This window comes from Harpia harpyja, chromosome 5 (genome assembly GCF_026419915.1).
Source record: "Harpia harpyja isolate bHarHar1 chromosome 5, bHarHar1 primary haplotype, whole genome shotgun sequence".
In the NCBI taxonomy this organism is placed as follows: Eukaryota; Metazoa; Chordata; class Aves; order Accipitriformes; family Accipitridae; genus Harpia; species Harpia harpyja.
In genome coordinates, this window is record NC_068944.1 from 37,609,377 (window position 1) to 37,632,138 (window position 22,762).

The 22,762-nt window shown below is 39.0% G+C and overlaps 1 protein-coding gene across 2 annotated transcripts in view; it reads left to right on the forward strand.

Moving 5' to 3' along the window:
• Positions 1-22,762, forward strand: part of FAM110B (family with sequence similarity 110 member B) — a 115,624-nt gene that overhangs the window by 17,855 nt on the left and 75,007 nt on the right. The window contains exon 2 of one of the 2 annotated variants that reach the window (XM_052788311.1): positions 13,287-13,409. The exons of the other annotated variant lie outside the window; for it this stretch is intronic. The gene's annotated coding sequence lies outside the window, so the exon portion shown is untranslated. The remainder of the gene's footprint in view (positions 1-13,286; positions 13,410-22,762) is intronic. 2 annotated transcript variants of the gene reach the window in all.

The window sequence follows — 22,762 nt, forward strand, 5'->3', positions numbered from 1 at the left end:
TAAGTGTAGTTACAGGGCTGCTGGGAAAACTTCAGGTGTTGACAATTTCACTGATGTGTTTCTGCAAAATGATTGCCAGTGTTCCCTCATTCTCACTACTCAAAAAGATGCTTAAATGAAAATTAAGCCTGTTTGGAGGTACTGCTAATTAGCTCTTGTGTCCCACATTGAGGGAGCCATGAGCTGCCCCCCTGCATGGGGGGAAAGGGAGGGAAGGGAATTCTTCCATCTCTGATCCATATATTTGTAATCTCCTACTGTTATTGTTCAGAGGCCTAAAAATATACTGGATTCTGTTTCAAAAAGAAGATTGAATATATGTTACTGTAGGAACAGTGTTTTAGGTAGTTTAGGCAAGAAAATAGCTGTTGTATGAAAATGCCTACATAAGTGTAGAGCCTTCCATTGGCATGCCTTTGAGACAAATTTGTTTTCTATACAACTGAGTGCTGTTTTTTTTCAATTCTCATAGAAGCTCAGCAGTAAGCCTTGAGCACAGAATAAATTCTTTATCCTGTGTGATTTGTGTGTATTTGTCTTTCAAATCTGTTTAACAAAGTAGTGCAACAAATTTAGGATTAGCGACATGCTAGTTAGCTTTGCTGAAGGAGGCTGGGACAGAAAAAAGGGGAAATTCACGTTTTTTTGCGTTAGGTATGATTAGCTGGCACAAAGATTAGCTGTATCATGCATTTCTTTTCAAACGGTTCGTGACCTCATGGGTGCAAGGAAGTTGTGATCCAGCTGTAGCAGTATAAATTTGGCAAAGAAAATAAGCATGGGTTTTGTGCAGATTTGTATATTGGCAGTAAAATATTCTCAGCTCATGGGCTTTGCTTTTACCTCTCACAAATGTAAAAATAATGTTGATTTAGTGCCAAGTGTCTGTTGTTACACATGCCTGTTTGTATTTTAGTGCTCTTTACTGCTTTTATTGCCTTTATTTTTTCTCTGGATCCACTCTGACACTTATGATATGGAGTGCTGTTAATACCAGCTTAAATCAGGTATCGCTCGCAAAAGTTTCTGATAACGTTATGAGTTTTAAATTGCAGTAACATGAAGTCTGGACTGTAAAATCCTACCTTTAATCTAGGCTTATTTGGTTAGGCTGTGTTAAATCCATTCCTAAAAATACTCAAGCTTTTTTGGTTTTTTTTATTATTTTCATTTGGGATCAAATCTCTTTGAACTGTGTAGACACGCACCTGTGCTCATTTTAATCCCTGTGTAGTTTCATCAATTATCACAGCAGGCAAGAAGAAAATCAAATTGTAAAATGCTTTTGAAAAGTAAATACATTCAACCTGGGGTTCAGGTTTCTGTTTTAATCAAACATCATCTGTATTCATGTTCTTACACAAAGCTGGCTAAGGGAGGGGCATGAAAAGCCTTTTTTTGTTTTCATTGTGAAATACCTGTTTTGAAGTGCTCTGGTGTACGATGGGTATAATATGTGAGTGTTTGCAGAGGAAGGCTGTGTTGTGTGTGTGTGTATACGGATTTTTTTTTTTTTAAGCTGGAGAAAATCTAGGTCAAGAGATTTCATTCTTATTAATAACTTAAGGCTTTATTCAACAAAAATTATCCTCCACGGCTAGAAAGCTTCCTGACTGTGGAAGCGCTGGTGGGGAAGGAACTCCTGCCCTCAAACATCGATGGGAGCATGTCCCTTTCCATCAGGCTGTTAAAATGCTCACCTTCCCCTATGTGTTTTTGATTGCCACCATAAAAGCTCGCAGGGGCACACGCTTCGTGTGTTTCTCAGTGCAGGGCTGTGCTTGGGGCCGGGCACCCTTGGCGTTTCCCCCTCCATGTTGTGCCTGCTTTCCAGCCTAGGCCCCACACCATGGCCCCAGCCTTCCGGCGCTGCCTCCACCTCCTGACCGTGGGTGATCGCATTCCACCCAAACCAGGTCTTGTGGTGTTGCTGTAACAAACTCTGACCACAGGACTGAATTTTTTTTTTCTCCTTTTCGTGAAAGCATCCCTGTCAGCAAAATAAGTAAATAAATATGAAAGCTTGCCAATTCTTGTTTTAATTCATTGGGAGATACTAAAACATGAAATCTCTCCTTTGGCCTTGTCCAGCTTTCCTGCCTCTCTTCCTCAGCAGTCGCTGCCATGTGTGTTTAGCTCCGCAGCACCAGTGCCTTGGCCCGGTGCTAAATATGTAAACAGGAAAAATTGGGAAAAGTGCTGTTAAATATGTAAACTGGAAGAATAGGGAAATTCTTGGCTCTTTCAGCTACAGTAATCTACTATATTAGAGGTTTAAACAAACTTGGGGAAAACAGTTGTTACGAAGCCTTTAATTTTCCCTTAAACTTCTGTGTCACCCTAGAACCAAAAGCAAAGGTAGTTAAGTTAGGATAATTAATCATGGAACAACTTACACAGGGGATGTAATGAATTTTCCATCAACTTGCAAGTTCTGTAAATCAAGATAAGAGGCTTCTCTAAAATACACTGTTTGTAAGCTATGGCTGCTGTACTTGACAAAAAAATTAGGTTAAGTTAGATGCCATCTGTGTTGGCATCTTGAAGTTGTTTCTGGAGTAGTTCCTTCAAATGTTAAAGTTTAGAGAATTGGTCTGTATTTCCATGTCTAACACTGTATCAAGCAGTGCAAACTTGAGGTGGAAAAGGTCATTTTAAGTTAAAAAGGTTGTGTTCAGGACTCTTGTATTGACACTTTCCTTTTCTCCTGTTCCCGCCCAAGATCTTGTGGGAGAGGTCGGAAAACCTACCCATCTGCCGCTACAGGACCTGCCAATGGTACCTATCTGCCCTGCAAAACTTGGTTTTGTGCTGACAAAAGGCAAGGAACATTACATCTATCACTTTCAGGGGAAGTCTTCCAATGCGTGGAGTTGCAGGTCCCAACTTCCCAAAGTGAGATGTGCAGAAGCCTTAGACGTTGTAGTCAGCCCACAGTGACTAATATAATTGCATCTTCTTGAATAACTACTGTAGATGTGAAGCAGACTTTGAAGCAAGTCATTTGACACCCACACAGGATGAAATTATAACATCCCAAATAAATTGCTATGTAGTGTAAGTGCTAAAGTGTTGTCAATACAAAGAAACTTTGTTCCCAACAATTCTTCATATGTTGAAAATCACTTGAAATTTGCTGGATTAAAAAGTTAACTTGCCTAGTTAGGTTATTTGCATGTAAAATGAGCAAAGATTATCAAGATCATTAAAAACATAAAACACAGGAGAGAAAAATGTCAAATGTATTTTAAGTATACCTATCAAATTCTGTTCACATCCCACATATTTTATTGTAACTTTTACAGTTAGTGACCAAATGGTGACTTTTGGTGTAGTACTTTTCCTTCGAAGTGTAATAAAATAATCATTGCCTATTTTGTGGTAAGAAAATTGAAACATATTCTGCTTGAATTGCATCATATGAAACCCCTCAGCAGGGTCTGAGGAGGCATGCTTCTGAAAATTTATCCCCCTTTTTATTAGCACACAAACATAATAACTGGAAACTTAAATGCATTGTCTGTACAGTGTGAAAATGTAGCCGTAGAAATGATAGCACTGCAGTAAAGATTAAGGTAGAAATCTCTTTAGATGTTGGACTTCAAAGTTTGTTCCTTTTGTCTTTAGTGCTTTTGATACTTAATTTTGTATGTTACACAAGCACCTCCTTAGATGCCTCATATATTTGAGCTTACAATTCAGAATGTTCAGATTCAATGTTTGGAGTTTAATACTTGTTTGGGTGCCTATCTTTGTAGATAACTTGCACAGAATTTTCTGCAGGAACATCAGCATATCTGATACAGTGAATGTTATGAACTTTTACAAGGGAGAATGCCATATTGACATTTTATTAGTCTGGTGGAATCATAAAAATGGGCATCATTAGGGATATGTCAGTGCCTCCAGTGAAAAATACGTAATTTGATATACAAAAATGGTGCATGTATTTTTGGAGATCTTTTTGTAACCCAAATGACGAGCATTATTTTCTTAGCTGTGAGATCATTGAAATTCCAAAGATTAACCAGTGCACGTGTTAGTGGTCCATCTCTATTATTTAAAAAAGAATTGCTAGGTAGTTTCAGAATGAGTGACAGGGTAGGATGATCTCTCAATTGCCATTTGGCTTCAGGGTAGAAGAGAGACCTTGCTTTATGGACCAATGACGTGCAACTGGCAAGTTGCAACCTCCCATGTGTCCTTTCTCTTCCTTTCTGACTGCTGCTGTGAAATAACTGTCTACTTTATGAATTCTGTTCCTATTTTGAAAGCTTTTTAAAAATATTGTATGCTCTTTCCTTCTTCCCTGACTTCAGTGCTGTTCAGTGAGGACGAGAGTTATCAAAGGAAGACTATGCACATGGCAACCTATGGAAAAGCCCTATCAGTTGTCTGTGGCTTTTCATCCTGCATCTAGTGATACAATGCGACTGCTTGATGTCCTACTTGGTATTTTTAATTTATAAGGTATAAGAAAAGTGTCAAAAGTTTGAGTTGTCAGAACAATGTGAGAATATAGTCTCTTAAGCTTCTCTCCTGGTTTGACATTTGACAAAAAAGTTGCCCAAATCAAGGTCAAACTGATGGAGGTATTCTGCAACTGTTGCTACTTTCATGCCTTACCATAGCGACCTGATACAAGGTTGCTACGTGTTTATAAAAGAAGCAGTGAGTGGCCAAGTCCTCAGAAAGGAAGTGTAAAACCTTCCGATTCAAACTGTTGATTTATACTGCTCTTAGCGTTAGTAGTTGGTTTGGCTGCTTGCCCCTTGCCTGTGTTTGCCAGCTTCCCGCTACTTGTAGTGGAGCAGACGCTTGGAGTCGCTTCCTCTGGGGTATGGAAGTGTTGTAGCACTGCACTGAAGTCCTGGGTAGTAATAATTTGTATTTTCATTAAAATCTTTTAACCAATAACCAGATTTTGATAACTAGCTTTAAACAAAGAAACGTAAACGATCATGGGATCTTTTGTATTGTTTACTTCTGTACAGAATTGCCTCAAAGGCCTATTTCTAAGCTAGAGTTGCATCAGTATATGAAGCTGTTCTTTGCTTCTCAAAATTGTGATGTGCAGCACGAGAACGTTATAATTAAATGCCTCTGATGAAGGTAGACTTTGCAGAGCTGGCATGTCGTGCTTGATCCCTGCTTTTGTAAACATATACTGGGTTGTCCTAAGCACTGAGCCCATGGCCTAGGGGTGGGCTCCACTACTAGTGGCCCAGGGAGGAAGGCTTTTGGTAAGATGTCCTGTCTCCATGTGTCGCTGGGCGTGATGTAAGGATTCCTTCTGCAGCCTCATTAAAGTTGGATCATTGATATCCTGTACCCAGCACTCTTTTTCCTGCAAGTGTGATTATCATTTTACTGTTCCTATCAATGAAGATAGCGAAATATTGAAACAGGTCACAAAGGGAGGCATTAAACTGCTTGTGGTTTTTTGTAGCCCAATATTAGGTATATGTAATAAACAACAGTCATACTTTAATGTAGTTTCTAGCAAAAGTTTATAGTGTGTGTACTCGGGGGTGTGTTGACCTGACACTCTTTGAGTCCCCAGCTTGGTCAGTAGTGCGGGGTCCTAGGGTACTCCCCAGTTATATACTGTCCCGGGGAGCTCCCTGCCTTAGGTCTGATGCGGACAAAATCTGGGTGTGAGAGCCAAAAGAGTTGAGGTGGGCCCCCCAGCTTGGCTGGTGACAGCGAGTAGGACTGAGCACTGCAGCAGGCAGCACATCTGTGCCTGGCTGAGGTCTGTACACTACTATATATTGCCCTTGTACCTGGGGTTTTTTCAGTGTTGGTATGTTTTATAAATACTTTGGCACTCATTCTCTTGTGCTTTGGAAAGTCAGTTTTAGAAATTATCTCTGATGTAGGTTCTCTTTGTATGTTTGACCCTGTGGCCTGACCCCAAGTCGAAGCTTTGCTTATCTTCTTATTCCCAGCAAAGTGGACTGTGGGGTTTTTTGAAGCCCAGCTGTAGAATTAGTATTTTCTGTTATGGATGATATATCTGTTTCATGTCTCTTATTGCTAACATTTCATTTGTTGTCTGATTTAAAGTCTAAAACTGAGTTCACCTGTCTGTATCCTTTCCTCCTCCAGCTGTAAAACGTCCGAAGAGAACCAAATACAGTTGAATAACCAGGAACCAAGTTAGTCTTCCTGGTTATACTGACCTGTGAAGAGAGAATTGACAGCCTGGGTGTGATGCAGGGTAAGCAAGTGGCTGTCCTCAAGTGAATATAGATTAAACTCAATTCTTGCTACTTTGGGGTTTTAATGATTTGCTGATGAAAATTCTTTACCTGGAAGCTTGCATGTAGAAGTGTGGGCTGGAGAGTCTTTCAGGCCAGAGGAAAATTTGCCTTTGCAGGCTGTAATGTCCATCTCTATTTCAGTCATGCCTAATGAAACAATAAATTGATGACTTGTTTCCCTCAGCTGATTCCTCCTGCCAGTTGTTTCTTGTTTCTTCTGAACTTTTTTTTCTCTGTGTTTGCAAATGTCTCGTTTTAGTAATTTGTACTTACTCTAGTTCTCAAGCTTATATTGTAAATTCAGTTCTTGTTGTGTTGGCCAGTGAGCAAACGAAGGTGACCTGAAACTCCTCCAAAATGTGTGCATGACTCGGTGTTCAGTAACCATCTGGTACTTTCAAACTTCCTGGTCTTCCCATAGATCTGATGAAAGTGCCGTACTGCCTCTAGTCTTTCAGGTACTTTGGAGAACCACTCTTGCAGTTCCCTGGCATTGTTCCTGGCAAAATTGCTTGGGCAAGTATTACTTCAGCACCTAACTGTGTCCTGAAAACCCGAGAGCTTTCTTCATCTGATCATTTAATGGGATTGGGTGTCACTTTTATTGTTTTGAATGTGGGTCATTGTCCCTTGGTCATACCCAAGGGGGAACTAATCCATCTCATGTGGTATGGTAGTTCAGTACCAGGATAGAAGGCTTAGGACTGCCATGTCTCTTGCACAGCTTGCCTTATGCAGATATGGCAAGATGAGGGGAAGATCAGAAGCTACAGCAAATTTGTTTTGTAATTTGCCTAAAAATCCTACTTCTCCAACTGTGGCTGGATTTGCAACAAAAACAATCATGAGTCCAAATCTGTTGAAGGCATTAAGTAACATTTGTCTAACTTTGATGTTGCAAAGACTTTTGAAAGTGTCTATACGTTCCAGAGTATCTTTCTTAAAATGATACTGGTGTCACTATTAAAAGCCAGAGAGAGGTGTCACCGTTGTCAGGTCTAAAATCTGTCTCATGCATAGTTCATGCTTTTAGTTCCGTGCTTTTGTTATGCTTAGTAGAGTTCCAGCTCTTAAGTGCTGCTAATTTTTGTAAAGTTTGTTGTGAGAATGCAGACAGGGTAGTGTAACATACATGATTGCCTCTTCAGCTGCATGTAAGTACTCATGTATATTTTCATGAATGTCTTGTCTTAATATTTCTGCCAAATAGCAGGCAAAGATGTTGATAGCATATGGTTGCTTCTAATGCCTGTCCTAAAGTCAAACCAATTACTTAGCTTGTAACTCATGAACTACAAAGTGGTTATGCTTTCCTGGGGACTGTGAAAAATGAATAAAGCTAAATTGCAAACTCAAAAAAAGGACAGTTTGGAATTTGGTTTACTTCAGGTGTTACATACAGGACATCATTAAGAAACTTTTATATTTTGCACATAACTTTAAGATAGTGTATGGTGACACTGGATCGTTGTATGTTCCCTGGATCGTTAGTAAAGACTCGGAGAGTACACTGTTTTTTATAAATGGAACTCTGCAGGGCTGTATGCAAGTCTTCAATCATTTTCAAGACCTCCAAGTCATGAATCTCATTGGCATACATATATTGGTATCCCTGAATGACAGATTGTTAATTACTTTAATGATGCCCTTTTTAGGAGCTTAATTGACTTCTTTTAACTGCTGGAGAAGTCACCAGAAACTCTTACAAAGGGTTTCTTCTTTTGCCTTAATTTCAACTTCTGTAACCTATTTTATGGTTCTCTGTAATGTTTATAGTAAGAAGGCAGCATGTTATTTTTCTGTTCACTTTCACAGGGAAAGCTTAAGAGACATGATTATTCTGACTGAATTTCCTAGTCATATTTACTTGAAATAAATCATGGTACCAGGCCCCTTTTTAAGCCTATCTTCTCTTGTCAATTGAATCATTATACTTGCTTTTCATCATATACCTCGTTTTCCGTACTGCTTCACAGCCTTTCTTTCGAACTCTTAGCTCAGCTGTTGTCACCGAAACCAGGAATGTTCATAAGTATGCAGGCTTTCTTCTTTCAAGTCCCTGGGCAAGAGGTGTACATTCACAGAGACTGAAGATGGTAGGAGATTGTACATTAGCATATAAACTCAGTTCATAAATTCCCAGTTGCAGTTTTTAGTTGGTACTTCTTGAATTGTGTTTGTGTTTTCAGGTGGAGAGTGCTTTCAATCATCTGCTTTTCAGTGGAGTTTCTTGAAGGAATGGTTCCTCATGACAGTTGTGTCTATCCTCTTTGATAACTACCTTAGCTGTTTGTCTTAGCAGACCTAAATCTGACTGCTTTTTTGTTGTCATTAATTTGCTTGGCATCTGAGTGTTGTAACTCAGGTACACAAAGAATGTGGCAGGATGGAAACCCATCAGGTCCATCCATGCTGTTGCTTTGTTCAAGTACTGTGATTTCCCTGCCTTCTGTTGCCCTCCAAGACAATTTCTTCCTCAAGAGACACACCATCTCTTTATACTCATCTTTGGAGTCCTGTTTTACTGGGCTGCCCACTGATGCTTAAGAACCCTAATTATTTCCATCATAATGTCTATACTTATTTTCAGTCATTTTTTTAACTCTAGAAAAATAAAACCCATCCTGCAGAACCAGGTAGCATGGTGGCCAGAAAACCTGTTTTTCTGTGTTCCTTTTTGTTTTCTTCCTTTTTTTTCCCTTATTATACTTCCATGACTGTTTGTGATTCATTCCAAGAAAGTGCTAGACGTCCATTAAAAAGTTCCTAGAATAAATGCATGCTTTATCATTTACCTTTATAAATTTATAAGAAATCCAGTGAGAAAGGTTGGAAGGACAGAAGCTCTGGTTTTGTAAGTAATCATATGGTTACATTAAGGACTCCATTTTGTTTTCCTGATAAATGGTGCAACAGTGCATGTGGATCATAAAATGATAACTTGTCTGTACCTGTTGTATTTCCATGGACACAGAGTGCTTAATCCATAACTGATACAAACCTTAAATGAAGTCCTCAGTCTTGGAGACTAGAGAAGAGAGTATCTGAGAATGTGGACAGAAAACTAATGAGGATAAAACGAAACTCTGCTTTGTGTCTCTTCTCTATGTTTTTCAAACATGCATACATACACACCAGCAAACTGGACTTGGTAATCTGCTTCTAATTGAAGCTTTCTGTCAGTATAATTAACATTTAGGAGATTAATGTACCTTCTGCTTCTGTAAATGTACTGTAACTTTCCCTGACAGTATATAGTGGCTGGATAGCTTTGCTGATCAGAGTCTTCTAGTGAGATGCTCACAGCTGCAACAATAGTGGTAGTGAAACTGTGAGACTTTTAAAGACGTTGCTACCTTCCAGTTGTCCAGTTGATGTAACTCTTGCTTGGGAAAATCAGCAGTAGTTTCATCAAACTTTGTGGTGAGTAAGGCTCTTAGTTTCTTATAGGTCTCTTACTTTGTGATGAAATTTATTATTTTTGGTCTAAGTTGGGGTGAATTTTTTTCTTCAACAGCTGTGTATAGTCAGCAAATATGGAAGTTAAGATTTCCAGCTCAGAAGTAAACCCTCCAATATTGACAATACTTATGCATTTATTTGCCAGCAAAGGTAATACAGAGTAATGCTTATTGTAACACTTTGTGAAGTATGAACATGTTAACATTAATTGTGTGAAGCCTGACTTCTGATTTTTCTGGATTTCTTTAATTTGATTCCTCCATCTTTTCAGTGGTTTAATGTTGAATAAGTAAGCAGATTACAGCTTAGTTTTACTGTTGTTTTTAATGAAAACATGTCCGTCTACAGGAGTAGAAACTGCTGGAATTAGTGGATATGGCCCCTTTCTAACAAAACTCCACTAATTAATGCTTATGAAAACCGTGTTGTCTAAATTGACTACACCTTCTAATTTATGTTTGATGTGAGTTTTTTGCCTGAAAGCTATAGAGAAGTGAGAGTAGTGACTCAGCACCTGTGAAAATTTAGGGTCTGCATTAAACACGCTGAAATTTTTTGGCACAATATCATTGGTAAATATTTCCTTGTTTCTAGTTATGTGTACAGCTGAGATCTCCTATACTGCTTCTGCTTTGTTAAGTATCTTTATTCTCTCTCAGGATCTGTGCTCTGTTTGGCTGTAGAAAGCATTCATCTCTCTTTTGGCACAGAAGGTATATCTTATTTGAGTAGCTAGATTCTTCCAGCTGTGTAGTTTCAGTTTCCTGACTTCAGTTTCTCCCCAGTGACAGCGATTAAGGTAACGCCTTATCAAAGCATCAAGTTATCAAACGCTTGATTGTCTGCTGCTGAGTTTCCATATCGGCTTATTTCTTTGTCAAGAAATCCTACATTTTAAAAGACTTTAGTTTGGATTATGGAAAACTCAGGGTAGACTCGAGTGAGGTTTGAAGGTTTAGATCAGTGCCTTTGGGATTGTTAGAATAAGAAGCCCATTCATTCATTCATTCACGGATCCTTCCGAATTAGGTTTGGCTTCTCTTCCTTGAGATGTGTATTTTTGTAAGTGTTAAAACTTTGATTTCATACTTAGCAAAAGAATGAAAGAGAGGAAGAACATAGTATGTGAGGATGAAAACTCCTTTTAGAAAGAAAGCCCAAAGACTTGTTGATACTGGACAGCGAAGCAGGAAACGATGTGTGTCATACAAAGTCTCCAGCTTGTTGGATAAAGGCTGAAACTCAGGATGTAGTCTATAAATACAAAACAGTTTCATAAAAAAAATTTTTCAAGTGCAGTTCTGAGTGCCTCAGAGAAGCTCACTGATAACTGTGCAGCTACTTTTATATATATATATATTTATTTGTGCACATGCATATACATGCATACATTCATACCATACTTTCTTCTTTAAACATGAATATATTCAACTTTGTGACATGTATTTCCTGTAGGAGACTGGTTGCATTACCAGCACCAGATGTAAATTTGGGATCTACATCCCATATTCTTTGCAGACTCTAACCCAGCAACTTAGTGGAAAAGCAGAAAGTAAGGGACTCCAATTTCAACAGGGCAGAAGGGGAGGAATTCGTTAAGCTGAGTATTTTCCTGCACAAAAAGACAAACTTTTTTTCCGCAGTATTTTGTCACAAGGTTTTCTTTTTAAGCAGTACATCTAGCAGCCTTCTAGGCGTTTTGGGGGTGTCTTCTGTCCTGAGCAGTTGATAGTTGTAAAAATTGTCACTCAACGTGGAGATAAAAGTGCTTGTACCTGAACTTGCTCAAGCTGTTGGCCAAGAAACATGGCTGGAACAGATTTATTAGCTGCAATTAATGGCCATGTTCCCTTTTTTTCCTCTGATTTGTCGAATGTGAACTTACAGGGATTTTAAACTATGAGTTGCTGCCATCCTTTTGCTTGCAAAGTTGCTTTGGTTTTGCAACTGAAATGAGTGTCAGTTCAGAATTACTGCTTAAAATACAGTGATTTGGAATATCAGAATAACCTGTAATAATAAAAGTGTGGTTTTGGTTGGTAATCTGTTGAGCTTTGTTCTACTAAACAAGGCAAGGTGGGAAAATATCTCTTTTTTTTTTTCTCCCATGTTTTTAAAATGCTGTTTATTTTTTTTCTTCTTTCACCAAATATCAGAATAACAATACTGCAGCAGTCCCATAATAATTGAGTAGCTGTAATGCTACGTCACTCTGAATATGCTTATGCCTTCATCTTCCTTTTGTTATTTTTTCTAATTTATAAGCACTTACATGAAGGTGCCCATCTGTCTCTGAAATCCCTCCATTGTTGGCTTGTTTCTTTTGTACCACTGTTTCAAAGGCAGCCAGTCTCCAAGACGAAGCTCCATCCACCCACCCAACACAAATGAACTCTCGTTTTAGGTGTACTAATGTCAAGACCCAAACTCAGGCAGGTTCCCCAAAGATTGGGAGTGGGGAAACTCAAAGTAATTGATATCTGATGAATACTGCTGCCCTTTTGGTGTGTTAACTGTATGAGACAACAGTTTTCTTGAATTTGTGCTTAAACAGTTTCTGCAAATATTTTTTGATATTTTTGTTAAAGGAACCTTGTGTTTCATCACATGGTCTGTAACCTGATTGCAGGTTTCTAGAGTGAGTAACTGAGTAGAAAATTAAAAAAATTTGAAACGGCTCAGAAATGTTTGCTTAAAAGAAGCTGCTGTGCCATCTGCTTGTGCCAGTAAGGGTGCTTGAGCACATACCGGCAAATAAAACCAAACCCCAGAAATCTCAGGTACCCGAGTACTTTTCTTTTTAGAGTATTATGATTAGAGCTGATCTTACCTGAGGTGGCTTGTTGAGAAAAAGAACATAAAACCTAAACAGGGATTGAGGTCACATCTTGTAACCTACTAAATTCTGTATGGCTGTTCTGCATGTAAGAAGCAGCAGTGAATCGCATTCATTTCAGGAAGGCAGTCTTGTTGTTATCCTTCCCTTCTGATGGTGGAGTTTAAGGATTTTTATTTTGAATTTTTCTGAGCAAAAGACAGTGTTCTGGAGTGCATATTTAACAAGGGCTGCTTTGTCAGCTGGGTGGAGGTGATGCGCAGGGAGGTAAGGTGGTTTGCAGGCAGGGTTTCTTGCCTGCAGTGGCACAGCACTCTGTGGCTCTCCCGAGAAGATGATGTCTCGCCACTTGTGCTCTTTGCTCTGAAGCATTCCCAAAGCATGTCTCTGAGCAGTTTCAGTACGGGGAAAGAAATGACATGAGAGAAACTCACCTGTAGGTCACCTGTTAAATTTCAGAGTTTGGAGATGATGCTGTTAGGACTAGCAGTATAAATGCTAGAGAACATCTAGAGCTGACTGAGTGCTTGTCTGGTATCACTGACCACCTCTTTGCAGCCTTTCAGTCTCCAGAAGGCGGCGTACGTTTCTGATTTCTGAAATTTATGTTGTTTAAGCCAAAAGATTCAACCTAAAAGGATGCTTGTTGCCTGTCCTAAAACTGTGGCTTTGATGACATGCGATGATGAAGCTAAATGCCTTCCCTGTTGCTGTGTCTCCAGGCACTGGTGCAAGGAGCCTCTGGGAGTTCCAGGACCTGCCTCCGTCCAGAGACCTCTGCTAAAGATGAAGACCTCCTAACAGGCCAGGCAGCCTTAGCAGGAGCTCAGAAGTCTTACATCAAGGTAAAGAGATTCATTTTTCAAGCGAATTGACATGGCTGATACAATTTTCAAAATAACGATTTCTTTTCTTACTAAATAAACACACAAATGCATCTCTGAGCTTTCTTCTTCTTTTGTGTGTATTGTTGCTTGCTACCTGGTACAAATGTTGTCATAGCAAATGCTGGGGGAGGGGGGAAAAAGCAACATAGTACATGGTAGCTTTGAGCCAGAAGTAATTCCTTATAATATTAGATGTATCTGCAGTTCTTTGTTGACAAGGGAACAGGCTGTTTCAGAGCTCTACAGCATGCTCTGTTTTTAGAAATGTATCCCACTTTAATTGCTGCATTCAGAGCTCGCTTCGAGTGGCCACAAAAATATGGAAACACTCTCGGATGTCTTCAGCAATGGGAGGAGAATGAGGTTTGCATATGATGAATTTCTGTTTACCAGCACTGTAATTATTTCTTAGTATGGTCATCCAGAACTCATTCTTGCTTGTAAAAGACAAATGCTGATGGATGAAAAAGAAATGCGACCCCAAGAGCTTTGTTGAATGTATCAGCGCTACAGACCCAGGCACTTTGGGAGATTTGACTATACTATGGTTTTGTTAGATAGCCAGGATTTTTGAATGTAGTGATGATATATGCACCATGTTTCTGTCATACTGACAAGATTAATTGAACTTTGTGTAGAGAATTGGCTGAAAAAAGTGAGTAGTAGTGGAAACGTTTTCTACAGATTTCTTCAAGATTACACGTAGGTCCTTCTAAAGGTCTGTCAACTTCTGCATTTTTTTAAAATAGCTGCTGCAAGGTGGTAACTTCATTGTTGGAAGGTTCCTTAAATAAATATTCCTTGATTCATCTGAGAAGAATTGCATATTTTTCATGTTAATCCTTTATCGATCTTTCTAATTTAGACTGGAATTAGAGCTCTGAACTAGACCAAAGTTCATTATCCTACCATCCATAGAGTAAAATCAAAATCCGTGTGAGTTTTCCCATTAGCACAGTCAGCATTTCACCCCATAACCCTTAGTTCATGATCTGCTGTACACACCTGGGAGTAAGACCACCAAGCACAGTTAGGCCCACTCATTTGTTTCTTACACCATTCCCGTTCTCTCTGCTTCTCACTTTGAATTCAGTTTCAACTGTGTTTCTCCAGTCCACTAGCAAGGTCATCTTGAACAACTGAGGATACTCTGTTGAAACCTTGGCAGAACAAAAAAAACTGATGATGATGATTATATAGTGACTTCAAACTGGAGGAAAAAAAACAGTCCAGAAATATTTCTCTCTCCTTAATGTTTCCTTTTGTTACGTTTGCCTTGAGAGTACATGAAACAATACAAGTTGAGATAACCATGCACTAAAAAAATAGAGTATTTCTTCTGAATGTTATTTTAAAAGTGCAATTGTACACATTGAGAGAGTAAAGACTTCATAGAAAGTATCTGCATAATCCCATGGAGTGCATGGATGTACCTGAGTGGGGTGGTGGTGGTTACAATTCATGTGCAACAGTATAGGGTACTGTCAGTTTTTGGTGATACACAGTGTGTAGGATTGAAATGCAGCCTTGAACACTGTCATTACTTCCAGCAAGGCAGTTTGTTCTGTGCCTTTCTGTCTCTTGTTTCTCTTTGTTGGAGGGGTGTGTTGCTAACCAGAAACACATGATAAGAGACAGCCAAATGTTCTGGTGAAAATCAAGGGCACTTCATAGCTGTGAAGATTTTATATTTGCCCTAGATTTTTTTTCATTGATGCAGCTGTAACTGTTGTTGTAAATTATATGAATAATTGATCAAGGAGTTCTTGTTACCTCAAGTAATGTTATGCTTATTGCTTCTCAGAACTGTTCTGCTCTTTGTTGTACTACAGCATTGCTCATACGCTGCTCTGTGTGTGTGGTTTTTATTCCCTTAAAGTTTTCTTCTGCTTCCACCCCCTTTGCTCTCCCCCTCTCCTCCCTTCCCTGTGAAAGCATGTTGTTTCTGCTTCAGTATATTCCATGATTTAGCTGAAAAGCGGGGTCTTTTTTAAGCAACAGCAACACATTTAAAAAAACCTCCACAGCCATGGGAACTGTACAGTGTACACATCTGGTTTCACATAAGTATGAATTGCTGGCTTTACAAATGCGAAACATGTAGTCCTTGCCACAGAGTTAGCTAAAGTGTTCCGTAACTTGAGACTGTATTTGAAATAAAAACAAAATTGTATAGCTTCTTTACTGTACTAATGGAAAACATTTAATTTACTTCTTCAAGCCAACCAAAAGAATGACGCAATGCTGCTCAAGCAGATTTACAGTGCCTTTTCTTCCGTAGAAATCAATACAGCTTGAAGGTGCTGCTATGGGAGCTGGCTAGTTGACTGCGATCCAGCTGTGTTCAAATGTAAACTTCTGTACCGCAAACCAAAACTGGTGATTTTGATTTATTCAGGCATTGCTGTATCTCTGGGATATTATGGTGTTGGATTTTATTCATGGCTTTTCTCTGCTTTATTGCCATTAATACTAGATTGGAATTTCAAAATAGCAAGTTCAGTCTGCTTACGATTTTTTTTTCTCAAATCATTCAGTTATTTTCTGCATTTCCTGAATTAAAGTGCTTAGCTCTGTGGTAGTGATATCAGCAAAAGAAGCTCTATGTACATGCCATGTGTTCCTTTCAGTGGAGTCTTTTTTTTCCCCTCAAAAACAAACAAAAAAAAGGGCAAAACCAAAAAACAGGCCTTCATTCAACGGGAGTGTTAAGGGCTAGCATAATAATTTTCCGCTTTGTACAGAAGAAGCTCTGAACATTAAATGTTCTTCGGTTTCCTCCTGCTAGAGGAGGTAAAATGCAACAGTGTTGTTCTGCCTCAGTCCAAAAAAGTTCTTAAAATAGAACTATATTTTTTTTGAAGAAGTGAAACCAACAGTGCAGATTTTCATAATACACCAACTTTTATGCCTTTGTTTCCTTTCCTGTTTCCCTCTGCTCCCACTAATAGCTTTGACTTTATTTAAACTCTCTACTGTAAGAGGCTGCTGGTGTTTCTCTCCTTCTCATTTTCTTCCTTAATGGGATTTCAGTCTTGCTTAAGCGCTTTACTTCTGGCAGAAATTCTTTTCTAAAATAGCCCTTAGGATGGGGTCCCTGACATGGCTTTTCTCCCCAAGTTCTGTATTTCCTTGGGAAGTCCTTCACCAGTGGTCTGTGTGCTGGTCATACTAACTTCCACCGGAAAGAAAATCGCGACTTGATGCTTGTAGGCTAGCTTGCCAGAAGTACATTTCATCTTTTTTTTAAAAAGAGAATTTCTACTTCCATTTCTTAAGTAACTTTGATCCAGGTTTCTTTATTCTCTAACCATTTTTCTCTCCCGTATACTTAACCATCTTGTGGTGAATAAGTAGCTTGAAAAGATGATGTAGAGGAATTGAGGCCCTTTTTGCAGGGGTAGTTCGGGATGTGGTTGGTTAGCAAAGAGGAAGATGGGGATTTGAGTTGTATGAGAGTCTGGGGTTGGAAGTCTTTTGGACTACTTTTTTTTTTTTTTTTTTTTTTTGTCTTGAGAGGATGGAGAAGGTGATAATGAATACTATTAAGATGGAGAGCAGCGTTGCTGATAGTTGCATTACTGCCTTTGAAAAGGCTACCATGTGAGACTTGATAGAGAAGTACGTGAATCCAAATTACAAATATTAATGGTTTTGTTTATCTGGAGGAAAACAGTGAAAACATCAGAGTTACAGGCCTGAACTACAGTACAGTTTCAAATGTTCTTTAAAACAATTTTGTAAATTTTCAAACTACTGAATAGTTTTACTTATAGAGTAAATACTGAATTTTTAAGATGTATTGAGTGTATATTCTGCTACAAAATCTTCTTTGATGGAAGTGTGGGAGAGCATACAGTGACAGTGTGATTATTATGTTTCCTGTAAACATAAGGACAGCTTATATCCAGTAGCTGCTAACTTAGACATAGTAGAGATTTCAGATATTAGATATTGCCAAGAAATTTGAACAGCTTAAATTTATTTTCTGAAGTGTTTCCTGAAGACAGGCAAAATGCCTCAGCATTAGCATCACTTAATCACAGTGACAAATCTGGATTTTAGTGTTTGTACAGTCATAAATTTCTCCCTGGCTGCTATTTTGCAAGTTTTGTCTTGCATTGCAGAATATCAAATTACCAGAGGTACTGCCCCCCAATACTCTTTCAAAGGAGGGATGTTATAAGGAACAACACAAATCTTTAGTAGAAGAAAGAGGCCTATTACTACCCCCCCCCCCCCCTTTTTTTTGGTAAGATTTTCCCAATATTCAACCAATTCTACTCGGACTTTCTATGTGGAACTGAGATGCAGTTGACTTCAACAAACAAGTTGATGCATTTTGGCTGTATGTTTAGCCCATAGGTTTTCAGTTTGACTACTCCAGAATTCTTGTTAGCATGAAAGGTCTGTCATTTAGTTTTCCTTTTACCTTTTTCCCTACACTAGCACTGGTAGTCCAGGCTGGAGTATGCCATAAAGACTTTTAAAGCTATACTTTGAATAAAGCTTACTACAGCATGTTTGCTTTGCATGGTTACAGTACTAGCACTGTATTCCCATGTAAACACTGTAATGAAGTTGTTAAGAAGAAAAGAAACACTTACAGCTTTTGCACTAAAGTTCATGGAGCATGAGATAGCTACGCTTAGGATGCTGGTACTTTGAAGGGATTAAAAAAAGCTTCTCATAAATAAATACAAATAAAATTCTCAGACTAGCAAAACAGTATGTAAGTAATGAGAAGAAAGGCACTAATTATTACGTAGAGAATAATTTGAATTGAAAAGCCACAGTGGAAGCCACTTTATGATCTGACCTTCCTACATATGAATTTAAAAGCAGGAAAGTACAGGGCATGACCTAAAAATGGTAGTCTGGAAGCTTCTTTGAGTATGTTGTGTCTTATTTTTGTCTAGCCTGAAATTTAGTTTTTCCTCTTAAGTAAAACCTGAATAAACTGTTTTGGCTGTTTGTGTTGTCCTCATGGTTCCAGCTCTGCCAAACATAGCTATTGCTACTTTATTTTAAGAATGACTCTTACTTGGAATTTGAGTCCTGATGGAAACACAATGCTGTCAGGAAGATGTAGACCTGTTGTTAAGAAACTTAAATAAGATAAGGCTAATCCTATTGTATGCTTCCACTTTAGGAGTTAGCATAGAAACTTCCTTTACTAGTTACAGCACTATAGCATTGGCTACATGCTTTATGGGATTTCTCCCCCAGTTTTTTTCTGAATTGTTGGCTTGGTTAGACATTAATATTCCAAATGTTTCATGCAGTCGTGGATCATGGCACTACACTGCCAATTTCCAGACTTCCGGGGGGGGGGAACAAAACCTTTGTTTTCTACTGGTCAAAGAAGGTGAGCAAAAATAAGTGTACCTATAATCTCTTGGATTATGGCAAATTTAGGATTCTTTTATGCCGGATGTTTAATTTGAAATTTTTTTTGTATTAGTAGAGATACAGTAAGAATTACAATGCTGAATACCTGTGAGCTTTTGCTCAGGTAATTTACAGTTTCAGAAGCAGAAACTGTGTGCATATAATAAGAATTTTTGAATTGTCATTTTGGATTGGTACTGAACCAAACTTCATTATCCTGCCTTCAGGAAGAGCTAGTATTGGCTATTTAAAAAAAAAAAACAACCAAAAAACCAAATTTAAGAATTCTCCTACAGGTGTAGGAGGATAATGTACTCCCAATATTTGTTTTTACCTTGATCTTTTTCATTTAGAAATTAAACTGCAAACTGACTTCAGAATGAGGTTATCTTTTGACTTGTTTAAACCAGCCTTAGGTTTCTTAAAACTTGCAGCATAGTAGAAGATTTGTAAGGAATTAGGGTATTAGAGCGTATGTTCTTGAAATAAGTTTGTTTTGAAAAGACATGCTTTTCAGACTCTCCTAAAAATGAGCAACTTCTGTAAATAACTTAATCCTAAGCAATGGTTGCATGCATGTAAGTAAGTAGTGGTCAGTCTCTTTTCCTTTTCTTCTAAAGAATCTGAAACTGTTATAAGACCAGATAGTTATCAGTAGGTTTTGACTCACTGGGGAGAAGGTGTAGATTAAGAGCAGAAACTTTTGTTCTTAGATCAGCAGCTAACTTGCTGTGTGGCCTTGGGCACGTCCTCTTGACTTCCTTGCACCGGCTTACCATTGTATCCACTATTGTCACCACCACCATAAAGTTCTTTGCAAGCTTTGGAGTCAAAGTACAATTGAAACTGTTTATTATTCTGAGTGGACTCAACTTCATTTGCTATGCAGTTCCTCATATGGCAATGTAAAGTGCAGTTGAAATATGCAGTTTAGTCCATAAAGAACTTCAACAAAATAAAACCACCCTGTGCAACATGTATTACAGTAAAGTGGATTTGAAAAAAAACACACACAGTTTTATTTTAGGGGTACCAGTGTGTACAAGGCGGGGGGAGTGGGGATAAAGCTATTTTGTTAAAAATGGGAATGCTATGACCAGAAGATTTAAAATAAGAGGGAAGGAAAAGATCTGTCCTAAAATGAATACGTGGCAGTCTTAGTTTGCCTGAGTCTTTAGCAGAAGATTTCCACTTGTGTTTTCTGCCAAGTAAATTAAATTTATGAAGAAAAGCTAGACTCCAAGTGTTGGACTGTTAGTATCTTTTAACAAGGTTAATGTGGTGAAGCAGAATATTGATTAGCGAGGTGATGTTTAACAGTGGACCAGCTGAGAGATCTTTGTGTTCCTATGTAATGTGAAGATTGAGTGTCCCGTAAGCTTATTGTTTTGTGTTTTGTACGTACTTTTGCATGCGTGCCAGGACGTGCTCCGGGAAGAGGCATAAACTTTTTTCCTTTTTTCTTTCACGAATACATTTATTTCCTGTCTAGAGCTGGAAAAGAGGAGCAACAAGAGGGGTTTTGTTAGCAAAATCTAATTACAGCTTGATTTAAAGCCACATTTACACAATGGCTGAGGGGTGAGTTCACTTCCACAAAAACAAACTTGTTGGCTTCCTACTGTGCATCGGGGAATGTGAAGATGCATGTCCTGGAGAGCAACTGCCTCCCTCTACTGGCACCAACTTTTCTTACACTGTGCTGCAGCTCTGCTGCATGATATAAAAATATGACTGTACTCCTATGCAAAAGAATACTGATGCATGAATTCATTGGTGTATACTCATCTTACTGATTGTGCTGCAGGTAACACACGCTATGTTATGTGTTACATGTGATAGGCTTGATGTGTTTTCTCTGAGCCATAGAAATCTTGTTCCTCGAACGGTTGTTCCCTCCAATCCGTATTTTGAACAGTTGTGTCCCTGCTGATTCAAAGGAGTAATGTTGGTAAGTAAACTACATTTTCTTGACAATATAGTTTTTACTGAGTGTGCACCTCTGAAAGGTACGTGCTCTCATCTTGATTGTTTGCTGAAGTATCTCTGCTGAAGGTATTTGAGTAGTTGAAAATGTGGCTTAAAATTTTTGGTGGTTTTCTTTCTTCAACTGGTTTAAATGTCCTGCTGTTCTTTTAGCTCTATTTCTCAGAGGAAAAGGTTGCACATCTCCAGCTCACTGAAAGTTCATAATTCATAATATGTTTTTATCTTCCTGCGATAGTCTTTGCCCAAAACCCTCATTGCATATAGCTTCATAACAGCAGCTCATAGTGGAGACTGACATGCACATGGTCTTTATTCTTTTCTTGTTTCCAGCTGATGTTTGCCATTTTTAGCAGGGTTTTTGATTACTGAACTTGCACTTTATGCTGCTACTGTTCCTTCCATTTCTGCTACTCTAATTCATAAGGATTAGAGTAGCAGAGTCTAGAGATTAAATATACGTGCTGCTGTTATCTAGAAAAATCAGTGCTAAGGAAAGGTACTGGACTAGTCTAGCCCAATACACTTTTGGCAAACGTATGTTGCAGTTCACATTTTTTGATGTGTCCTTCATCATTCTTGTCTTCAAAATTGTTCTAAAACCTTACACCTGAGATGAGAATAAGCGGCTTACTGTTCCTTAGGCATGCATTAATATACCCAACACAAAATTATCCGACATGCCTATTCAGTGACCCTCAAGCAGTAGCAAAGCAGTTGTGCATGGTGAGGAAGGAGGTGTTGACAGGAGGCCAGCAGAGCAAAGGTGTTGCCCTGGAAGAGGGAAAGTGGTGGTAGAAGGTGGCTGACGGTGAGACTGAAGTTGCTGTGCTGCTCAGCAGCACTGCTGAGCCGTGTTTGGAAGCTGCTTAATGAAGGGATTTGAGTTAGTGAGAGGCTGGGGCAAGAGGGTCAGTTGGTGCCTCAGGACACAGGGGAAGTCTTGGGGAAGGAGGAACAGGCATGATGGGCAGGAGGGGAGGGAGCAGATCTCCGTAAGGGTGAGTGGTGTCATGAGAAGGAAGAAGGGACACCAAAGCTTGCTCAGGAGATAGTATTGCAGGCACTGGAGGAGAAGCAAAGCTAGAGAGACAGAGCCAGGCTTGGACAGCACATGGAAGTAAAGCAGTTGAGGGAGATGAGGCTCTCTGAGCTGCCTCTCTTCAGTGTGGTTAGTTTTGCAGAGAGACTGGAAAAGAAGAGGGATACAGGTCTGTGGATGGCTTGGGCGAGAAGTGGTGAGACGAGAGAGTCCGGCAGGGCATTTCTGACAGGTAAAGAATGAGCTGAAATTAGCGGTCCTTCCTGACAGTGGGGGGGCCAGCGTGTGAAGAAATGGAAAGTTGCAAAAAACAGAGAGGAGAAGGGACAAGATCTTGTAAGATGAATCTTTCTCTCACTGCTAGTGTGATCTCCTGTTTTTTGTTTGGTGTCTGCTCATTTAACACTTCTTGGAGGATTTCAGACTCAGCCATATTATTGTGATATTGGTGAACTATATCTGAAGTTGATGATGGGGGAAAAAGAGAACCACAAAGTTTGCTGTGATACTGAGAGACATCAGTCAATAGTATGAAGACAATCATATCTCTGTGTATAGCTGTATACAATTGCACTCCTAAAACTACAAGAAAGTCTCTTTGCCGTGAAGTCATACCGAGGGAACTCTGCTTATCTTAAGGCTCAGCCTTCTATTCAGTTTACACAAACTTTTGTAAACATCAATTCACCATTTCTTGCTGCTTCTCCAGGTATTTCTGGGCTTTAGTTAGGTCCTTGCTGGAGTTCCTGTATTCAGTACTTCATATTTTCTCAGAGAAGTAGTCATGTGAAGGTCATCAACTGTAGAAAGAGAAATAAATTGTCTTTTCCAGCACTATTTTGACTGCATTGTATGTGGCCTTCAAACCTTAAGGTGCCTGACACTGCTAGGA